The sequence below is a fragment of the Dromiciops gliroides genome, chromosome 4, assembly GCF_019393635.1.
Source record: "Dromiciops gliroides isolate mDroGli1 chromosome 4, mDroGli1.pri, whole genome shotgun sequence".
Taxonomy (NCBI): Eukaryota; Metazoa; Chordata; class Mammalia; order Microbiotheria; family Microbiotheriidae; genus Dromiciops; species Dromiciops gliroides.
In genome coordinates this window covers 362,149,774-362,171,809 of record NC_057864.1, presented here as the reverse complement: position 1 = coordinate 362,171,809, position 22,036 = coordinate 362,149,774, and positions in this window count along the sequence as shown.

Genomic DNA, 22,036 nt, shown 5'->3' with positions numbered 1-22,036 from the left:
ACTGAAGATGAGTTATGAAATTTCTATGATTTCTTATGGCTTTATTATCCAATCAAATGACATAATTTTTATTAAAAGTCTAAAATGGGGCAGCTAGGTGGCACAGTGGATAAAGCACTGGCCCTGGATTCAGTAGGACCTGAGTTCAAATCCGGCCTCAGACACTTGACAAATTGCTAGCTGTGTGACCCTGGGCACACAGTGAATAGAAAATTGTCCTTGGATTCAAGATCTCTATTTAAGTCCTCTTTCTGACACTTACTATCTGTGTAACTGTAGGCAAGCCACTTAACCTCTCGATACCACACAGGCAGCATTCTATGTCTATATGTTTCAGCAAAATAACTGTGTTTCTCTGAAAAAAAAAGTTTCCACGCTCAGAATTCTCTCATATTACTAATATCACAGATCTGGACCAACCTCCCATCCCTCCCCCTACCTAAATAATTTTTAAAATTCTGCTCCCTGAGGTTTTATTCTGCATAATTTTGTTCATTCCCAAAAGAAGGTCAATTTAACTGTTGGTATTATGGTTTTTCTTAGTTTGTTGGTATTAAATTAATCTAGGCAAAGGATTTTCTGGAGAAAAATAATTTTAATGAAGTCCAGAGATTTAGTAACACCCTCTTTCCATCTGAACATAGAAAAAGCTCCTGAAATCCTTCCAGACAATATCTTTCTAGAAGTCTCCTAAAACTTTTTAGATTTGTCAGTATAAAAGCAGAGTAATATGACCTCAGAGAACTATCAATAGTTCTCAGCCAAAAGACCTGGCCTTGTAGGTATTCAATAAGTGTATACTAAATTGAACATAGAAGGACAGAGCAGCATCTTGAACAAAAGAAATTTAAATTCCTATAAAGTATATCTCAAATGACATTTGTCTCTTGGATTCATGCCCCTTTTAGCTTTCTCTTTCCAATGGCTAAGCGGTTTAGACAAAATTGTGAAGGAGGTCAAATGTCCCTTCAATGGCTTCTCATTCTTTTATAGACTCTGCATCACTCTGGGATTCCCTGACGTTTTGACTCTTATTCTCTTTTCTCTTATTCTCTATTCTACTTTCTCTATCCAGAACGTGCTGCTTCCATACACACTTTTCCCCTTTATCATGTTTTCCCTTGTTCCCCCAGTGAAAATTTAGCTATAGATCTCCAGAGTTCCAGATATCAATGACCACATTCTGTTAACCTCTCCCCTAGTGATACATTAGTACAGGACCCAGTACTGATCTAATTTCCCTCCAAAGACACCCATTTTTTTGTCTTAGCATTAAGTCACTCTAATAATGATAATAATAATAATAATAATAAAGTCACCGTAACAGTGTGAATTTTGCGGTCAGAGGTATTTTTTTGTGGCTAGGTCTTTCTAAAGCCCTTGAAATCACTCTGAGAATATGGAACTATCCAAACTGCTCTTATTAAATAGCCTTTATCAAGGTTATTTAATGGTGTTGAAAAAAAGAGACCCCGTACTATAATAACCTTCAGTATTAATGTGGATACCTAAGACTGAGGCCAGGTCATTATTAGAGAACAAAATGGTGATGATAGAATCTATTTTTATAGCCCTTATCAAAGACTGGTTTTTCTTCCCATTGCCTCGGTGGCACCTGATATTAAAAGCAACTGTAGCAGAGAGTTATTTGTCACAGGCCTGTTTTTGACACCTCTACTAGATAATATCTCCAAACCGCTCATTTTATAGATAGTGTAATTAAGTCCTGGAGACCACAGGGTCATAGATTGAGAATTAGAAAGTAACTATGAAGTCATCCAATTGAAATGCTCCTTTTTTACATATGAGAAAACTGAGGGCCAGAGAAATGAAGAAATGCCCAAGAAAGAGGTGTTCAAAGGTTTTGTTAATGGTAGGGCTCGAGTGTGACCAGAAGACATTGCGACATGTGTTCCTAAATACATTTCAATCTATATATCTAGAAGAAGGTAGAAGGAGAGGTACAATACAGATCTCAGCGTTGTAGGACCTAGTTTTTAAATATACGGAATCATAAGTACCTGCCTTGAAAATTCAGTGAATTAAACCAATGACCTGATTATAGAAATAGAAATAGAAATAGCTGTACAAAATTTTTAGTACTAGTACTCAGCACTTAGCCCAGCACCAGGCACATAGCAGGCACTTAATAAATTCTTGTAGATTTATTCAGTGGGCTATGTTTTCATTGTATTACAAGATGGATCAGATATGAATGAATGAATGAATGAATGAATGAATGAATGAATGAATGAATGAATGAATGAATGAATGAATATCTGAAAATGTGTTTCTTCCTATGGGACATAAACTTGAGAAATTTTCCCCACACAGAGGGAAGTATGGAGAAGTTTGTAGAGTAATTGATAATTTGTCAATCAAGAATAAAATTTTTTGTTGAAAAAAGTATTCTCAATTTCAGCAATAATGCTAACGCATGAGTTATTTTGAAAAAAGGTTATGTAACAAATCACTCTTAAGGCAGCAGCTACTTAATGGAACATCCTATATTCCTATATTCCTTAATATGTGGCCCTGAACCTTCTGTATGCCATCAATATTTTTTTGCAAGGTAATGAGGGTTAAGTGAATTACCCAGGGTCACACAGCCAGTAAGTGTCAAATGTTTGAGGCTGAATTTGAACTCAGGTCCTCCTGAATCCAGGGCTGGTGCTTTATCCACTGCACCACCTAGCTGCCCTTGCCATCAATATTTTTAAAAGACCACCTTGAACTCTGTAACCTCACCTACTCATTGCCATCTCCCACTGGATTTAGAGGCAACAACTTAATCAAATCCCCCATTCAGGTCTCATGTAACATGCCATCAGGATGAGGGATGTTACCTATCGAAGCAGGATAAGTTGAATCCAGTAAACTCCCTCTGTATTTAGGCTGATAAGGTTTCAAATGCCTTTAAAATCAAGACTACCTTTTATATGGTCTTTTGTCACACTGCATCATTCCATCAATGTATTAGTCCTTTCATCGTTGACCCCTCCCTCTACACTGTGTACCACTTACTGTCAAATTTTCTCTTTGAGATTCTTTTTAAAAATATGTCATTCTTGCTTCTTGATAAGACAACTGTATGTACAATAGACTTTGGTTTTCTTTTGGAGTTGTTCATACCTTCCTCACAAAGTGTTAACGTATATTCTCTGATGTTGAAGGTGCTTCTGTTGTTAATTTCTGGGGCTTTTGTGATATGTTTTTATTTGCAGATGTTTTTCAGCATATAAATGATATGTAAGCAGGTGATCTGGGGGTCCAGTCCATTGGATTATCTTGAAAAGGAAAATAAGATAATCCTACCCCTCACCCTCAAAATCTAATTATCACTTCAGGATGATTTATATTGAATGCAAATTTCAAATGTAGGATAAAGGAATTCAACTAATTAATAGTATATAACATGAAAATATAGCAGTACAAAATGCAGCATATAACATTTTAAATGGTAAATGATATATGATAGAAAAGAAAACAATGAAATTCAACACCTCATCTGATTTCTGGTCTTTCTTATAAATACCACAATTCTTTATTTCTAAAGTAAGAAGTTGGGCAAATGTTTCTAATAAATAAAAATGGTGCTTTTAAAATTCAACCATCATTTTTTCTGCTTCATATTCTTTAACAGAGGATAGGAGAGTATAGCACAGAAAATGCCTCAAATAAATTAATTCTAGATGTTTGTCATATGCAATAATAGCCAAATTGTATTTTAGAGTGGTGTTTTTGTGCTAAGTGACCAATATTTTGGAATGAAAATCTTACTTTTAATACATATAAGGAATAGCTAAATTTAGCATTATTATAGTCTTATAAAAAGTCTGTCTATACAACTGGTTTTTAAAAAGTAGGATTCTTGGTTTAAAAAGAAGATGCTCTTTGAAGTATGGAGGTAAAGACATATTGTCCTCCTGGTTTTATAAAGCTTCTTTACACAGCTATATCCTTCATAAATCACCTACATAATTTTCATTTAACATTGACTTTCCTTGGCTAATGACATTTTCAGCCACAGTAACAATCAAGAACCATCTACTATGACATAGGGAGGTTAAAATCTGAATTGGTGGCAAGCATGTAAGCAATGATGAAATCACATATAGAAACCAATAAATGTTCAGTGGCTTTTTATATCTTAATCTTTTCCCATTTTTTTTACTTATTCTATTTTGGGGGTGGGGCAATGGGGGTTAAGTGACTTGCCCAGGGTCACTCAGCTAGTAAATGTCAAGTGTCTGAGGCCAGATTTGAACTCAGGTCCTCCTGAATCCAGGGCTGGTGCTTTATCTACTGTGCCACCTAGCTGCCCCCCTACTTGTTCTTCTTTTTTTCTTTTTTTTAGTGAGACAATTGGGGTTAAGTGACTTGCCCAGGGTCACACAGCTAGTAAGTGTCAAGGGTCTGAGGTCAGATTTGAATTCAGGTCCTCCTGAATACAGGATCCACTGCACCACCTAGCTGCCCCTACTTATTCTATTTTTAAGGTGAATTTAATTAATTTTCTTTGCTCTGATTTGTCTTTCTTGGTTAGCAATGGATAAGAATGTGGAGTAGCCTGTCCCTATTTTTCTTAGTTTTTGCAAGCCAGAAAAAGTTTGACACTCTGCCCTCCAAAATAGCATAATAAGGTACCACTAATATCAAGGGATAGCTATCAGAGATATAATCACAGTGATAGTTGAAACAAAACAGACTTCTTAAGACATGGTCCAGATCCTCAGTCTCTTAACTAGAAGAGCAACATTCTTGATTGAGGGAAACTGTTAAAGTTTTTGTTAAAAATGGGAAAGTAGATTCTGGCTTCTTGGGCAGCCCTGTTTGGCATTAGCTTCACATTGTCACAGTGAGTCCAGATTGTCACATTTATCCTGAAACTCTATTTGAGTAATACCCAGATTCAGAAATCACCAGAGAGTCTGCTGATGTAATGCTGGAAAGATGAAGACAGTATGCTAAAGGGCTAAGATGGGTGAAGAAATGATTGGCCAATCATCCAAAGCAGTATACCTTTTCTCTCTAACCCTTCTCTTTCTTGTTTGACTTTTTCCCTCATTAATTATTCCAGTTCTTGTCAGCTCTTTGGAAATTCTAATTAAAGCCCTTGGGCCTTGACACAGAGTCTGCCACTAATAGGTTGAATTACAAGTTAGTCTGTAGCCAGAGAAACAGACAAAATGTCAGTAAGCATATGGCATGAGACACTGCCTGGAAAACCCAGGGGTAAAAAAGCACCATTATCAGTGGCATTATTGTGGTTGGTTAGACTTGATGGGAAATTAGAGTTTAAGACAAAACATTTTAAACTTTATTTAATAAGTAAAATAATAATTTGTTTTAAAATTATTTTTCAAATGCAAAGTGTCCCCAAAGAGAGAACATAGTGTAGAGCAAGCATATTGTTGTTCATTTGTGTCTGACTCTTCATGACCCCATTGACAATACTGTGCATGGGATTTTCTTGGCAAAGATACTAGAGTGGTTTGCCATTTCCTTCTCCAGCTCATTTTAAATATGTGGAAACAGTGTTAAACAACTTGTCCAGAGTAACATAGCTAGTAAGTGTTTGAGGCCAGATTTGAACTCAGGTCTTCCCGAATCCAGGCTCAGTGCTCCATCCACTGAGCCATCTAGCTGCCCATATAGCATATAATGGATGGAGTAAATGACTATTTTTTCTCAAGAAAAACATGCACAATGTTCTCTTATCATTTCACAAATGAAAAAGAAGTCATACCAAGGTCATTTAGATGCCTTTCATCAGTCATATCAATGCCTAATGAATTGATCAACAAATGTTTATTGAGCAACTACTCCATCCTGTTGGAAGTGCCAAGAAGTTTATCACATTCTCCCTGACCTCAAATACCTACAGCCTAGTTGAGGAGACAACATAGATACATTAAAAAACTAACCTCATAAAAGGATATTATAATTATTAGATGAGTAGTATATAGATAGTAAATGTTGCTCAAGTTTTTTTTTTTTTTTTAATCACCATAGGTCAAGGAAGGTTTCATGAAATGAAGTATAGCTATACTCCTGAGAGGAGAACTGGGACTCCTCTGGAGCACAGTGACAGGAAGGTAGATTTCATTTCCACATAAGGAAGAAATTCTTCGCAACTAGTAGAGCTGTCCAAAATTGTAATGAGCTGCCCCGTGGGATAATGAGTTTCCTGTAACTGGAAGTCTTCAAGTAGAATTTGGATAACCACTTGTTAGGGACATACTGGAGGGGGTTCATGCATTGAGTAGAGTACTAGACAGTGTAACTTCCAAGTTCCTTCTGACCTCTGAGATACTGTTGTTCTATAACTTTAGCATATGGAATGCCTGTGAAAGCATTCCACATAAGCAGCATTGCATTAACAAGGCAGGAATAGGAATATATAGTAAACATGGAAGGAACTACAAGCAGGCTGGAATGGCTGAAGTAGACAGCTCATGTGGGGAAGGGGTGAGAGGTAATATAGTGAGAATCATAAAATCATAGGATTTAAAGATGTTTGTGGCTTGATAGTAGATGGCCTTAACTGCCAGATTTTAAAAATTGGACTTTCATCTTGTAGGCAATGAGGGATCAGTGGAAGGTTTTAGCAGGAGAATGATATATTTCCTAATCAGAAATGATCAATGACATCAGTTTATTTGTTTTGTTTTGTTTTTATTTTTTTGTTTTTGTTTCTGGAGGGCAATGAGGGTTAAGCGACTTGACCAGGGTCACACAGCTAGTTAAGTGTCAAGTGTCTGAAGCTGGATTTGAACTCAGGTCCTCCTGAATCCAAGGCCAGTGCTTTATCCACTGTGCCACCTAGCTGCCCTGGAATGACATCAGTTTTAGACAAAGTATCTATGTCAAAATTGCTTTCTATCTCTCATAAAGTTTGACTTTAAGAGTACAAGACAGAGAGAGTTCTGGATAGAATAAAGGTCTGCACCCAACACTCATCCAGGATGTCACAGCCAATACTGAGTCACCAAAAACCCTTTCATAATTTCAAATAATCAGATCCCCGATGTCTTTTTTCCCCTGGGGTGTGGGGGGGGGTGGTGGAGGATGAGGGTGCTAAATGAGGCTAAGGTCTCCTGTTTCTGCAGATAAATTGTCAATTCTGGTTGAAACTAGAGGCAGCTGGTGGCACAGTAATTAAAACACTGGGCTTAAAGTCAGGAAAGTTCTGAGTTCAAATCCAACCTCAGACACCTACTGAATCTGTGACTCTGTGCCAGTCATTTAACCTCAGTTTCCTCAGTTGTAAAATGAGGATAATAATAGCACCTATCTCACAAGGTTGTTGTGAAGGATCAAATAAGATAGTATTTGTAAAAAGCACTTAGCATAGAGCCTGGCACATAGTAAGCACCATATAAATTATTTTTCTTTTCCCCTTTCCCTGTTGTCTCTACTGTTATCCTGATCACAAATAGAATTGTAGAAAGGAATTTGGGGGCTAAGGGCAAGAACTGAGAATTGTACCTCAAGCAAGCAATAGGAATCTTCTGAGCTGAAAGAGGAGAGTTGGACAAGTAAGTACACTGCACTATGGCAGGGAGACAGACCTTCTGGAACACAAGTACCCAGCTGCTAATGAGGAACTTATTAAACAGTGGGGGATGGGGGAGAGGTAGATTAGAGAGAGGAAGGAAATAAGCCTAGACCAGTATCTGGTAGCCTCCTATTTTAAATAATTTTCTGGCTAACTAGGAACTAACTTGAAGGACTTTGTGTACTTTCAGCCCCCTCAAAATTGAGGCCCTGAGGCAAAGCATGGGTGGCCTCCACCTAAGTAAGTCTCTGACTAGAACTCCTGCCTACTCCTTATTACTCTGTGCTAGAAATTGGACTGTATTTAAAATTTCTCTCCTTGGATTTCCCCCCCCCCCACCCCTTGACTTTTATGACTTGGAATCTGGCTCCCTTCTCTCATAAGAAGTCCTGAATTCATAGTATTCTAGTTTATTCAATGTCCCAGCCCCATACAGTCTCTTTCTTGCCTACAAGAGAAAATACTCTACAAGAGAGTACTTGTCTTCATCCAGATTCTTCCTTTATTATTATTCTGCTGCTTCTCTATGCTGACCTTAATTTTTTAAAAAATCAAACTTTTTGACTATATACTGGCCCATATTTACTCCTATGGTCAGAGAATCCTTCAAGTTAAGATACTCAGATTCTTTTTTGACAACAGCCTAAGAGAAAATTTTTGTATACCCTATGATATAATGATTCTGCCCTCACTGGTAAAGAAGAATTTTCTGTTATCTATTATTATATGTGCAAAGTATGGTTCCTCTTACAAGCATGAATTCTAAAAGACTTCTTTTCTGGATAAAGGGGAGGGGCCCTGAGAATTAGTCATCAATCTAACAACACAGGGAAATGGGTGGCCATGATCCTTTGAGTCACGCATTGAATGAAGACCCTGGGGAAACAGGGCTATCAGATGTCAAGGTATGGAGTTCAAGATTTATTTGTAGGGAAATGGGGAACTATGGAAGGATTTTGAGCAGAATTATATTATCAGAGCTATGTTTTAGTATGATCATGCTGGCAAAGTTATGCAGGATAAACTGGAATGTGCATAAAATTGAATCAAGGAAATGAGGAGTTTATGTCAAATGTAGGCAAGAGGTAAAGAGGATATCAACTAGGGTAAGTACTACCCTAGTTCATATGGGAATGGAATTTATGAAAAGCAAAGGAAGGGATGAACAGGTATGTCTGTTTCAGAAGCAGAGTCAGCAGGATTTGCCATTCAATTGCCAGTGATGCAGAGGGAAGGATTAGAAAGGATGGCAAGATTTTGAATAAGGAAAAAATAGAAGGATCTCATTGCTATGAATTGAAATAGTGAATTTCAAAGGAGGAACATGTTTGGAAGAAAGGTGAAGTAAGTTTGGGATATCTTGAGTTTGAAGTGCTACCAGGACATCCAGGTAAAGATGTTCTGTGGATATTTTGGAACTGTAGATGTAGTGTTGAGGAGGGAGATTGATTATACCTAGAGATAAAGATTTGAGAATTAAAACCATGGGGGTGGCTGAGACACCACAGGAAAGAATACAGAAAGGGGAAAAAGAAAGGGCAGAGGAAAGAGCTTTTGAAGGGATTAACAATAAGGAACTACTGCTGTGCTCACTAAACTTGGAACACCATGCCTGATCCCAGTCTGATAACTCAACATGCAGTTTGGATTGGGTTCAGCCTCAGGGAGCTTAGCTCTAATGGCAGTGGACAGGCTTTTTTGTTTTTATATTTTATGGTTCATTAAAGCACCCTCAACCATGTCCCAGGTTTAAATTTATTTATAGCTTAGATAATGTCTCATATCTAAAATTTCTCCAGAAAAAAGGGCTGAAAAAAGTTTATATACCCTATACACAATCTGTGTACAATTGCATAAGATATAAAACAGGTAATTTATTCTTACACACAACAGAAATGGTAATCATAAAAGGTGTACTGTGCACATCAATAGGATTACTCAAAAGAGGATTCTGTAACAACTTATAACTACTAGTATAACTTACTGGGATGCTGATATTTAAAACCTCATCAGAAATTAAAGTAGTTGGCAGGAAAGCTGATTAGGCATTTTACATTTTGCCTCAGTCCTACACCAGCCAAACAACTCCAAACAACTCGAAAGACATGCATAGAAGAATTGGAATGTCAGGTAAGAGGAACAGAAAGGTCTGTTTAGCTGAATCACAGAGTATGAGAGAGAGAGAGTAGTGTACAGTGGATACTGGAGGCTGAAATGAGGCTGGAAAGTTGGCTTGGGCTGTGACTGTGAAGGGCTTTAAAAGATAAATAGATCAGTTTCAATTTTATCCTAGAGGCAATAGAGAGCCACTGGAATAATTGGACAATGGCAAAAGGTGGACAGTGTAGGTCTAGAAATACTAATAAAGTTATATATCTCTTCTTTCTAGTTATGGGTGGGGGGCAGAGAAAGCTAAACCCCAAGAACAAAAGATGAATGGAAAGAGGAAGAGTTAGAACACTTTGTTTTCCATCTTTCCACATTTCTATGTTTCGACATTTTGAGACAAGAGGAATAATACTTTGTTTTCTCTAGAGACAAAAGTTGTCAGTGTAATTCTATTCCCAAAGTTCAATGGGTAATGTCAAGTGATTCCAAGACTGTTCTATTCATGATCATGTTTCAGAAACAATGTACAGTTGTGCTTTTTTGTAAGTAACAAGGGCTGTGAGCAGAACTATGGGCTAATTCAAAATGAAACTTTTATTCGAGTCTTTTGAAAGATCATTTGAAAAAAATCTCATTTGTGCTTTTTCATTCGAGCGTTGTCACTTTGGCCCAGGGAAAGAGGAGTGAAGGAAGTATTTGGGAAGGGGGTTGATTTAAGTGGAACTACTGGCCTATTGAGACAAAATGAAGAAATACATGCTTCATCAACTGAGCAGAGATCACAGGGTTTCAAGCTGGAAGAGACCTTAGAGATTATCTAGTCCAAAGCCTGTGTTTTATAGATAAGGAAACTGGTTCAGAAAGGGAGAATAATTTGCTAATCACACAACTAGAAAGGGACAGAGAATTCATCTTCTTCTGTATCCTGGTCAAAACTCTTCACTACAGCATGCTTCCTCCCATATCAATCCAAACTGATTAAGTCTAATGGCCCATCTTAGTCCAGGTTCTTGTCATTTATTCCCACTTATAGTTGTTGCTATGCCTGGGTCAGTTTCACATTGCACTTAGAAAAGAGGATAGTTGTTCTGAAAGGAGAAGTAGAGGCTCACTCGGATCCATCTGATTTTTAAAGGACAAAGTGACCATGCTCCACAAATTGCTCTAGGTATGAAGGTATAGGCAAAACCAAGACAGTTTTTGCCCTCAAGAAGCATTACATCATACATAGTATTTGGAACCTATTTCCCTGACAGCTTCATGGGCAGGGTTAGCAAATTTAGGTCTCCTTTTTTTTTTCTTTTTCTTTCTTTCTTTCTTTCTTTCTTTCTTTCTTTCTTTCTTTCTTTCTTTCTTTCTTTCTTTCTTTTTTTTGGTTGGGCAATGAGGGTTAAGTGACTTGCCCAGGGTCACACAGCTAGTAAGTGTCAAGTGTCTGAGGCCGGATTTGAACTCAGGTCCTCCTGACTCCAGGGCCGGTGCTCTATCCACTGTGCCACCTAGCTACCCCCTAGGTCTCCTAATGAAGGAAAATATTTCATCTCAGTGAAGCAGTCCTTGAGATAGGATGCTTCCATTTGGAAGCAAATTAAAGGGAAAGCTAGGAATATCATTGCTGATATTGGATCCAGGATATTAACTATTGGTGCTGACCTCAGGATTAGTGGCAAATGGTGCTAGTATTTTTTGATAAAACATTATCTCAATATTTTCCTCTTGTTAGACTGGATGCATTTAAGAGAAACCACCTCTTTGCGTGACCCCGGTCACAAAATTAAATTTGGAAAGAGGAAATCCCTCCCTCTCAAATGTGTTACCAAAATCATGTGTAGAGGTGCTTACTTTAAGATATTTGGAATGAATAAAAGAATAAGAAATGTACAGTACAAATTTCTTAAGGATCTCCACTGAAAGGAAACTCACTACCTCTTAAGGCTGCCCTATACCTTTTATGGTTCAAAAGTTTTCCCTTACATTGAGTCTGAATTTGCCGTTTTTGGAATATCTATTTTCCATTTAACTTACATCCTCTTAAAAAAAAAAAAACAAAAAAACAAAAAAGGGGCAGCTAGGTGGCGCAGTGGATAAAGCACCAGCCTTGGATTCAGGAAGACCTGCCTCGGACACTTGACACTTACTAGCTGTGGGACTCTGGGTAAGTCACTTAACCCTCATCACCCCCCCCAAATAAATAAAAATTTTAAAAATAACTTATATCCTCTTTCAGTTATCAAATGATAAATGGTTGCCTGATTTAATTTCTATTCATTGGCGAGGCAGTGTGTTGTAAAGGAAAGAATGTTGGATATAGCATCGGAGGACTTGAGTTTAAATGCCACATCTACTACTTACTATCTGTGTGACCTTCATCAAAGCTATCTAAGCTCCCTTTAATTTGTTTCTTTTTAGTATGTAAAAAATTAGGAGAAATGAGCTATGTGACCTCTGCAGTCCCTCCCAGTTCTAAATCTATGATCCTATGACAGTGCTGGACTTGGAGTCAGGAAAACTGGGTTTAAACATGACCTCTCATATTTATTAGCTATATTCAAGTACAAATGATTTAGCCTTCCTAAATCTCAGTTTTCTCTTCTATACAATGAGCATAATAATAATTATAGTTCTTAATTCACAGGGTTGTGCAAAGCACTATAATTAGACAAATAAAATGTAAATATCAATTGATCATCTGATTTTGTCCATATCCTTCATATTTGAACAATTAACTGGTGAACTCGAGTAAGATGGATGCAATGAACTTGTCTTTTAAAATCTATAATGATTAATTCTACTCTTTTGGGTGGAATTATTTGAATTTGATATTTACAATGCCATATTTTGCCAAATAATTATATTCCCTCTACGAGTCACATATTCATTAAGCAAGCATTTATTAAACACCTACTATGTGCAAGGTATACAAAGAAAAAGCAGTATAGGATATCAAATGCAGAACTAATGTCAAAGCCTAAAGAATTTATGTTCAAGTGTTGCCTCTTAACTCATTCTGTGATCCTAGACAAGTCTCTTAATTTTTCAATATCTCCAGTAACACTGAAAGATTATAAATTGCAGAGAATGTGTTCCTCATGAGAACTCCCTACACTAATAAAATCACAGCTCCTATTTTTAAAATGTTCTGGGCATTAGGGATACAAAGACAGAAAGGGAAACAGCTATTGCCCTCAAGAGCTTATATCCTACTAGAAAGATACATTTTATACATGTAAACAAATACAAAACTATTAATGTAATATAATTTCAAAAGGGAGAGAATGATAAAACCTGTCAGGAAGAGGGGAAGAATCTTCCAGAAAGACATTATGTAAGAGCTGGCACACTTAGGAAACTTGGGATTCTATGGGGAAGAGATGAAGAAAGAAAAGAGTTCATTCCAAATGCACAGGACCTCTTGGGCAACATACTGGAAAAGTGAACAGTCCAATTTGACTAGAACAGACAATTGTGAAGCGAGGGAGGGGTAATATGAAATAGGACTGGAAAGGTAAGTGAGAGCCAAATTGTGGAGGGCCTTACATGTCAGAGTGAGGATTGTTTTATTCCATCTTACAAGAATATATAATAAACTGGGGGGAGCTAGGTGGCACAGTGGATAAAGCACCAGCCTTGGATTCAGGAGGACCTGAGTTTAAATCCGGCCTCAAGACACATAACACTTACTAGCTGTGTGACCCTGGGCAAGTCACTTAACCCTCATTGCCCCGCAAAAAAAAAAAAAAAAAGAATATATCATAAACTATTGAAGGTTTTGTGGTGGGAAGGTTGTGCCATAATGAACTCTGTGTTTTAGAGACCTCTAATTTGACAGCTACGTGGAAGAAGGGTTGGAAAGATAAGAAACTGGAACTAGTGATACTACCTGGGAACGTATTACAATAGTCCAGTTGAAAGGATGTGAACTAGGGTAAAGGCTCTGTGAGTGAAGAGATGGGGATGTGAACTATGTGGAAGTAGGATCAACAAGACTTGGTAACTGGTTAGATATGGAGATTGAGGGAGAGGGAAGATGTCTCCAAAGCCACAAATATGGATTATGAGAGAGATGGTAATGGCGTCAATGGAAACAAGGAAGATGGGACAGATTGGAAGCTTTATGTTGGCATCTGTCTCTTTTCACTTTATTTTCAGTATAGCCAAGTTGCCTTTTTTCTTGCATTTGTAGCACAATAAAGGCAAGTTCATAAATTTCTATCCTTATCTCTTTCTTCCCAGCTTCTTCTATTTCATGTTTCTGACATCTGGAATCTTCAAACTTTGTTTCTAAAAGCAGGGAAGATTCCAATGATACAAGTGAACATTGAATACTTGGAAGCTTCCCCCCTCTCCCCCAATGCCAAGATAGAAACTTGAAAAAGTATTCTAAAAGTACTCAAGAGAACAGTCTTGGGCATAAAAAACATGCTGTAGTTGCCAAACTGGCTACAGTGGAGGGATTGGATTCAAAAATATATAGTCTTCTGCACAACATCAGGAGAGTGGGTCAGATTTCAAGGTTATTTGATGCTTGCAGTGCTTTAACCCCCACCTAAATCTGGGCCTGAGTTTCTCAGAAGTTCCTCACACCCTAACATATTCACTTCACTGTTGTGAAAAGCACATCACATAATCAAGAAACAGTGCCAGGAATGAACATCTAACACTAGCAGATCACTTTAGGGAAAATAACTGAGGGCACCACCAACATGTACTAAATTAACCACTTTGAATTCATGTCCTCCACTTTGGACAGGCTTGAATGTCTCATGAACAGGTCATGCTCATCCAAGTCCCCCTGTATTCTCTCCTCTTCTGCTTTTATTTTGGAATACACCCCACACACACCTCTTCCTTGCCTATCTAAAAAGGTCTTTCCTCCCAATGAGCCCTATGAAGGAGGGTGTGCAAATATTATTAATCCAGGTAAAGACGCTGAGTTTTAGAGAGGTTAAATAACTTACCCATGGGCATATAACATGTAGGATTTGAATTTAGTTCTGAGTTCAGCATTTATGATAGTCACAAAAATAAAAAAAAATCCTCTGGTTTTTAGGGTATAGCAATTCTTGCCATAATTGGTCTCAGTTCTAGAAAGGCTCTTCTTTCTATTTGCTCTACCCCCTCTCTGGAAGAACTCTTATCCTGGAATCTCTTTTTGTACACCCAGCACTTAGCACAGTGCCAGGCACATAGTAGATGCTTAAAAATGTTTACTTATTGATTGATGGAATCATCTTTACTGAAAAGTATCATGGGGCAGCTAAGTGACACAGTGGATAGAACACCGGCCCTGGATTCAGGAGGACCTGAGTTCAAATCCAGCCTCAGACACTTAACACTTACTAGCTGTGTGACCCTGGACAAGTCACTTAACCCCAATTTCCTCACCAAAAAAAAAAGAAAGAAAAGAAAAGAATCATTAGAAGTGGAAAACCAATCAGATGTGTCTGATTAAGCACCAAGCCTTCCCTCCAAAACACCTGTCTCTCTTCAGCAGTTGTGTGAGATTGGCCTATGTTTAGCCACATCTAACTAGGAAGGAGTGGCAAGAGCCTGGCATAACCAAAACTTTGGGTCCAAAAGGTACGTCTTTCATAATCATTGATCAACTTCATCAAGATCACTTTACCTGAGACCCAGAATTCCCTCTTGATCTTCCCTTTCCCTGCAGACATAGATTGTCCTTCTGAAAATCCATTTTTTTCCCTGTCACTTGGGTGACTGTAATGCTGACATATTTTCTTGCCTTTTCCACTTCTCTACTTCCTGTCCCTCATACAACTACCTCTCAAGCTGAGGACTTTCCCTTATAAGAAATGAAAAGTTTCTGTGATAAAGGACTACAGCTTTTAGCATCATTGATCTTGTCTATTCTTCTTTAGAAATCTCTAAATGAATATCTTAAAACAGCTGCCATTGGCTGAGACTATATGGATCTTTTATACATCATTTTCCAAAGTCACATAACCTCCCAAAGCTCCTCAAGAGAAAATAACAAATCTCTTTCATGACATTCATGATGCACTGAACATTAGTAAGGAATTGACCATTGGTATAGGGAATTTCCAGGTGACAAACTCCCTACACACACTCTCTCTCTCTCTCTCTCTCTCTCTCTCTCTCTCTCTCTCTCTCACACACACACACACACACACACACACACAGAGTATATATATGCATATGTGTGTATACATACATATATATATACACCCCTAACATGTATGTATATATGTGTATGTGTGTATTTATTGTGTATGTACTTACACAACACATACCTTTTCTGCTACTTAAAACCTTAGACAACTGCCTAGGACATTGAGAAATTAACTAACTTGCCTAAGGTCATACAGTGAGTATTTATACGAGTTAGTATTTACATGTATTTATATGTAGGTGTTCTTGTCGTGATACCAGCTCTTTATCCTCTACCCCAGACTGCCCCTCACTTTAGTACATACTCAAAAATATCTGAATTGGTCCTAAATTTAACTGAATTGGTCCTCAAAGTAGTCAAGTTCTATTCATCTATGTTATTTCTTTCTGGAATCTAATTCATTTTGAAGCAATCACTGTTCTGGAGCAATTCTTTCTTTTTCTCCTTCCTTGATCAATGTTCCTTTCTGAAACAGCATGAAACAGCATCACAACTTGATGAAAATAGACCCTCCACCTCCCAGCTCTCCTCTGCCCTCTGTAAAGGAAATCTGACATCATTTTCTCTCAGCTATTTCTAATTAGCCCCCACCCCAATGGGAATTGTTCCAGACTCTGTAATTTGATTTCTTAAATGGCTCAGATGTTTTACAACCATCACCAACTATAATAATAGTAGCTGACATTTAGAGCTTTAAAAAGTGCTTTGCAGACATCTCACAACCCTGAAAGATAGGTACTAGAGAATCATCATCCCCAATTCAAAGAGGAGGAAAATGAGGCCCAGAAATATTGACATGTCCATTGTCACTCAGGTTTTTAAGTGTCAGGGGTGCAATTTGTACTCAGGTCTTTCATGTATGCAAGCCTAGTGAATTTTTTCTTGAAGCACACTGAACCAACATTTGTAAAATATGGTTATATTATTTAACATTTCAATTTTAGGTTAAATATCCAATAGTTCAAGTCAAAAAACTTTTATTAAGCATTAAGTATATATAAGGCATTTTGTTAGGCACTAGGACTATTTAGAAACTTCAATGGATCTGTGATCTCATTGTGTATCCAAAAACCTAGGAATCTATATTCTCCCATACTGGGTAACTCATATTCATGTTCTCTGGTAAATCTGCCACAGGGGATCCACCCAACATTCTAGGGATTTCCTCAAGTTGATATTGAGTGGATGCCAAAGCATGCCGAATTTCAGCTTGTTATCCCTTGTTCTTGCTATAGGATGGCAAGAGATGATGACCAATCTGCCTCTTTTTCTAGACATGCCTCTCTCTGATGCTGTCCTTCATGCTTTGGGTCCTGTGTAATTCCTTGTTAGTAATATAATGCAGCTTACTCAAGCTCACAGTACATGATGGTCAACCTTTGGTTTATATCCAATTTTAATTCTTCTGAATCTGTGGGGTTATATTAATTGTAGCCTAACAACATTAACAGAAGAATATTTTTACTTTTTAAAACAAGTTAATGAAGCTAAAAATTTGTCCTTGATGTTTTCTAAAAACTCAGTGCCAGAGGGTAGCAAGGTGGCGCAGTGGATAAAGCACCAGCCCTGGATTTCAAATCCAGCCTCAGACATTTGACACTTAACTAGCTGTGTGACCCTGGGCAAGTCACTTAACCCTCATTGCCCTACAAAAAAACCAAAGCAAAACAACAACAACAAAAAACTCAGTGCCAGAATTTAGCCTTCCTAACACTGTTCTTATAGGACTATATCTGTTTTTTGAGTTCTTCTTCTATGAGGACATATTCTGAAAGACCTTAAGTGCCAGGCTGTTTAGATGTAATTGTGTAGGTACCTAGAAGCCCTACAAGATTTTTATTAGAACAGTGACATGATGACATATTCTGTGATATAATGAAATTGGTACACTGGCTAAAATCAGGACTATGTAATTTGTAAACTGTAAAGCGATGGCAATGACCCTTTCTCATTCTTCATCCTTCTTGACCTAACAGCAACATTTGACACTGTTGCTCACACTCTCCTCCTGGATACTCTCTGTTTTCTCGGTTTCCCTGACATTGCTCCTTCCTGGCCCTCTTCCCACCTGTTTGACTGTTCCTGCTCAGGCTCCTTGGGTGAGATTCTTCATCCATGTTATACCCACTAACTGTGAGTGCCCTTCAAGATTCTCTTATAGACCCTCTTTTCTTTTCTCTCTATACTATCTCACTTGGTGATCTTATCAGTTCCCATGAATTCAGTTATCATCTGTATGAATATGATTCCGAGGTCTATAAATCTAGCACATCATTCTCCTGAACTTTAAATTTCACATCAGCCACTTCTTTTGGGACATCTGAAATTAAATGTCCAGTAGGCATCTCAAATTCAATATGTTCAAAACAAAAAACATCTTTCCTTCAAAACACTCCCATCTTCCAAACTTCCCTATTACTAGGAAAGTACCACCATTTCCTCTGTCACCAAGGGTTGCAACCTGGGTGTCATTCTCACACAATCTCTCACTTTACAATATTCAATCCAAGAGATGTTTTCATTTCTCTCATACATCTCCTTATCCCTTCTGCCAGAGTGATTTTACAAATAAATCCTTATGTCTGGTATGAAGAAAAATAGTCAACAACTTTATATTGGACATTTCAGAATAGAAGTAACATAATCATCTCAAATTGTATGTATCAAAAATACCACTCATCTTTCCACCCAAGTCTGTCCCATTTTGAACCTCTTTATTTCTATTGAGAGCACCATGATCTTTACGATCATCTGGAGTCATCCTCACTTCATCACTCTCCCTCATCCCACATACTAAATCACTTGCTAAATCTTGTCAATTTTTCCTCTGCAACATCTCTGACATTCATCCCATTTTCTCCATTTCCATGTTGACCATCCTAATTTATCACATTGCTTTATAATATCACTATCTCATATTGCTTCTCATCTGGAATACTGTAATACCATTCTAATTAATTTCCTAATTCAGTTTTCTATGTTTCTGAGCTCATTCTCCCATGTTATGTTGCTTCTTTCATGAATAAATATTTCTTAGAATGAGTGAGCCACAGATAAATATCATTCAGAACGAGAGGAAGATTACAGCAAGATCGTCAAATAAGCAGCAGTAACTTGGAGTAGCTCATTTTGCCTCAAAATAACAAAAAAATATGACAAATAAATGAACTACAAGGAAAATAGGGGGATGGAAAAATACAGAAAAAACAGAATAAATTTTAAAGTCAAGGAAAAATAAAGTCTCTTAATAATTTTTAATAACCTGGTCATTTTTGATAAAACATGGATAACAGGAGAGGTGCTGTAGGACTAGAGATGGGCAAATATTGTAACACTTTCCAAGGAGGAAATATGTCTTCATTCAGTTCATAACTGTGTTTTGATAACTTACATTTTTATATGATTTACCTTGATTCCTGGGAAATTTTTAGAATTTGAGTACTCAGAAAAGAAAGAAGTAATCGGTTAAGCCAGACTAATCTCATTTCTTTTATCATATGCCTGGATTTCAGCAAAGAAATTTGACCAACACCATAATGATATTCTTGTGAGCAAGATGGAAAGATATGAGATGGCTTAAAGTATGGTTAGATTGGCTTTGAATTATTTGAATCAATGAATGATGATCAGTGGACTGAGTTCAACCTGGAGATAAGTCTATAGTGAAGTACCCCCAGGGAACTATCCTCAGCCCTTGGTTGTTCACCATTTTAATCAGTGACTTAGATAAAGGAATGGATAACAAATTTATCAGGTTTATAGATGGCATAGGATTAATAGATAAAGAGCTAAAAGGCACCTTAAAAGTCATCTAATGAGAGGTAGAGCCAAGATGATTAATAGAGTAGCAGGAAGAAATACTGAGAACTCTCTTTTTACCCTGCTCCAACTAAACTCCAAAGAGATCTAGAAAATCTATCAGATTGAATTTTGATCAAGAAGAAAAAGTCATAGTGAATCGCTTTTCCAACACAAGTCAACACGGGGAGACAGAGACGTTTGTGGACACTAGACATGGCATCTGGTGAGAAGCATACTGTGGAGCATTTCAGCTGCCAGAGACCTAGCTGAAAGAAGACCTAAACTGAGCACCAAGGCAAAACAAAACCCCAGACCCATCCCAGGGTACTGTAACCTTATACAGGATATGGGAACAGGTGCCAATTGGTAACTTTGTTGCTCACTGTGCATTTTCAGGTCATAGATCTAGTGCGGACTAAGGAAAGGACCTGGGACTTAAAGTTTTGTATTGAGTGAGGCACAAGTTCAGAAGCAATCAGCAGCTGTTTGGCTCAGATTCCAGGAGCAAAGAGATGTTTCAGTTCCAACTTCCATCGTTGTTTGTATGTTGTTGTTGTTGTTACTGACAATAATAACAATATTTATATGGCACTTACCATGTGCCAGGCACTGTGCTAAGCACTTTTTACAAAAATTATCACATTTGATCTTCACAACAATTTTGTGATGTAGATGCTGTTCTTTTCTCCCACTTTACTATTAAGGAAACTGAGACAAACAGAAGTTAAATGACTTGCCCAAGGTCAAAAAATTAATAAGTGTTTGAACCTGGATTTGAACTCAGTTCTTCCTGGCTCCATGCCCAGCACTCTATCCACTGTGCCACCAGCTACATTGGAGTTGTTAGCTTTTTCTCAGTGGTACATGGAACATACTCAAAAATTGACCATGTATTAGGGCACAAAAACCTCATAGTCAAATGTAGCAAGGCAGAAATAGTAAATGAATCTTTCTCAGATAATGATGCAATAAAAATTACATGTAATAAGGAGCCATGGAAAGGTAGACTGAAAAATTAATTAGAAACTAAATAATCTCATCCTAAAGAATGAGTTGGTCAAACAACAAATCATAGAAACAACCAATAACTTAATTCAAGAGAATGACAATAATTAGACAACATACTAAAACCTCTTGGATGCAGCCAAAGCAGTGCTTAGGGGAAATTTTATATCTCTAAATGCTTAAATGATAAAGAGGAGATCAATGAATTAATTGGGCATGCTTCTAAAAAAGCCAGAAAAAGAACAAATTAAAAATCCCCAATTAAATACTAAATTAGAAATCCTGAAAATCAAAGGAGAAATTAATAAAATTGAAAGCAAGAAAGCTATAGAATTAATCAATAAAACCAAGAGATGGTTTTCTGAAAAATCAATAAAATAGATATACCTTTAATTAACTGTATTACATTGGAGTTGTTAGTATCACACCAAATGCCAGGTAAGTAGGTAGGTAGGTAGACAGACAGAAAGACAGATAAGGCTTCATGGGTTGGCAAAATTGTGAATAGTTGAGTGTAGGTGAGGACAGAGAAGGAAAAAGGAAAGAACTTCATAATAATAGAGAATAATGCCAACTGTCTATATTTCATCTTTTTAAAAAATGTTTATATTGAAATACTGACAAATATTAAGAGAAAATCTTTATTTTGGAGTTTTTCATCTCCAATGACATCCCATAAAAATACAAGGGATTGTAATAAAAAAAGTTTATAATACCAGAAATTATAATAAATTTCTAACATGAAGATGTATGCTTACACCATTTGTAGCTCTGTATCCTGGGTGTTATATTCTCCATACTATATAGCAAGAGTAATAAAGGTTACCCAGGCTGCAGACATGTAAGTGTCTGGTATCAAAATCAAAGCAAATAGGACCTTGGACAACTAAGTTACACCCAAATTTACCTAGTCTTCTATTCTAAGGGGACTGTGAAACAAGAAAACATTTTGGGAAATTTTTATTTAAAGTTTTGAGTTCCAAATTCTATCCTTCCTTCTCCTCTCCCCGAGATGGCTAGCAATAAGATATGATATACATGTGCAATTATGTAAAACATTTCCATATTAGTCATTTTTTATAAGAAGAATTGACTTAAAAATGAAAGAGAAAGTGAGAAACAGCATGCTTCCATCTGTATTCAATCAACAGCAGTTCTTTTTCTGGAGAACACAGTATGTTTCATCATTAGATCTTTGGGAGTGCCTTGGATTACTGTGTTATAGAGAATAGCTAAGTCCTTCACAGTTCTTCAGCAAAAAATATTGTTGATACTGTATACAATGTTCTCCTGGTTCTCTTCACTTCACCATACATTGGTTCATATAAGTCTTTCCAGGCCTTTCTGAAATCATCCTGCTTATCATTTCTTAGAACACACTAATATTCCATTACAATCAAATATCACAG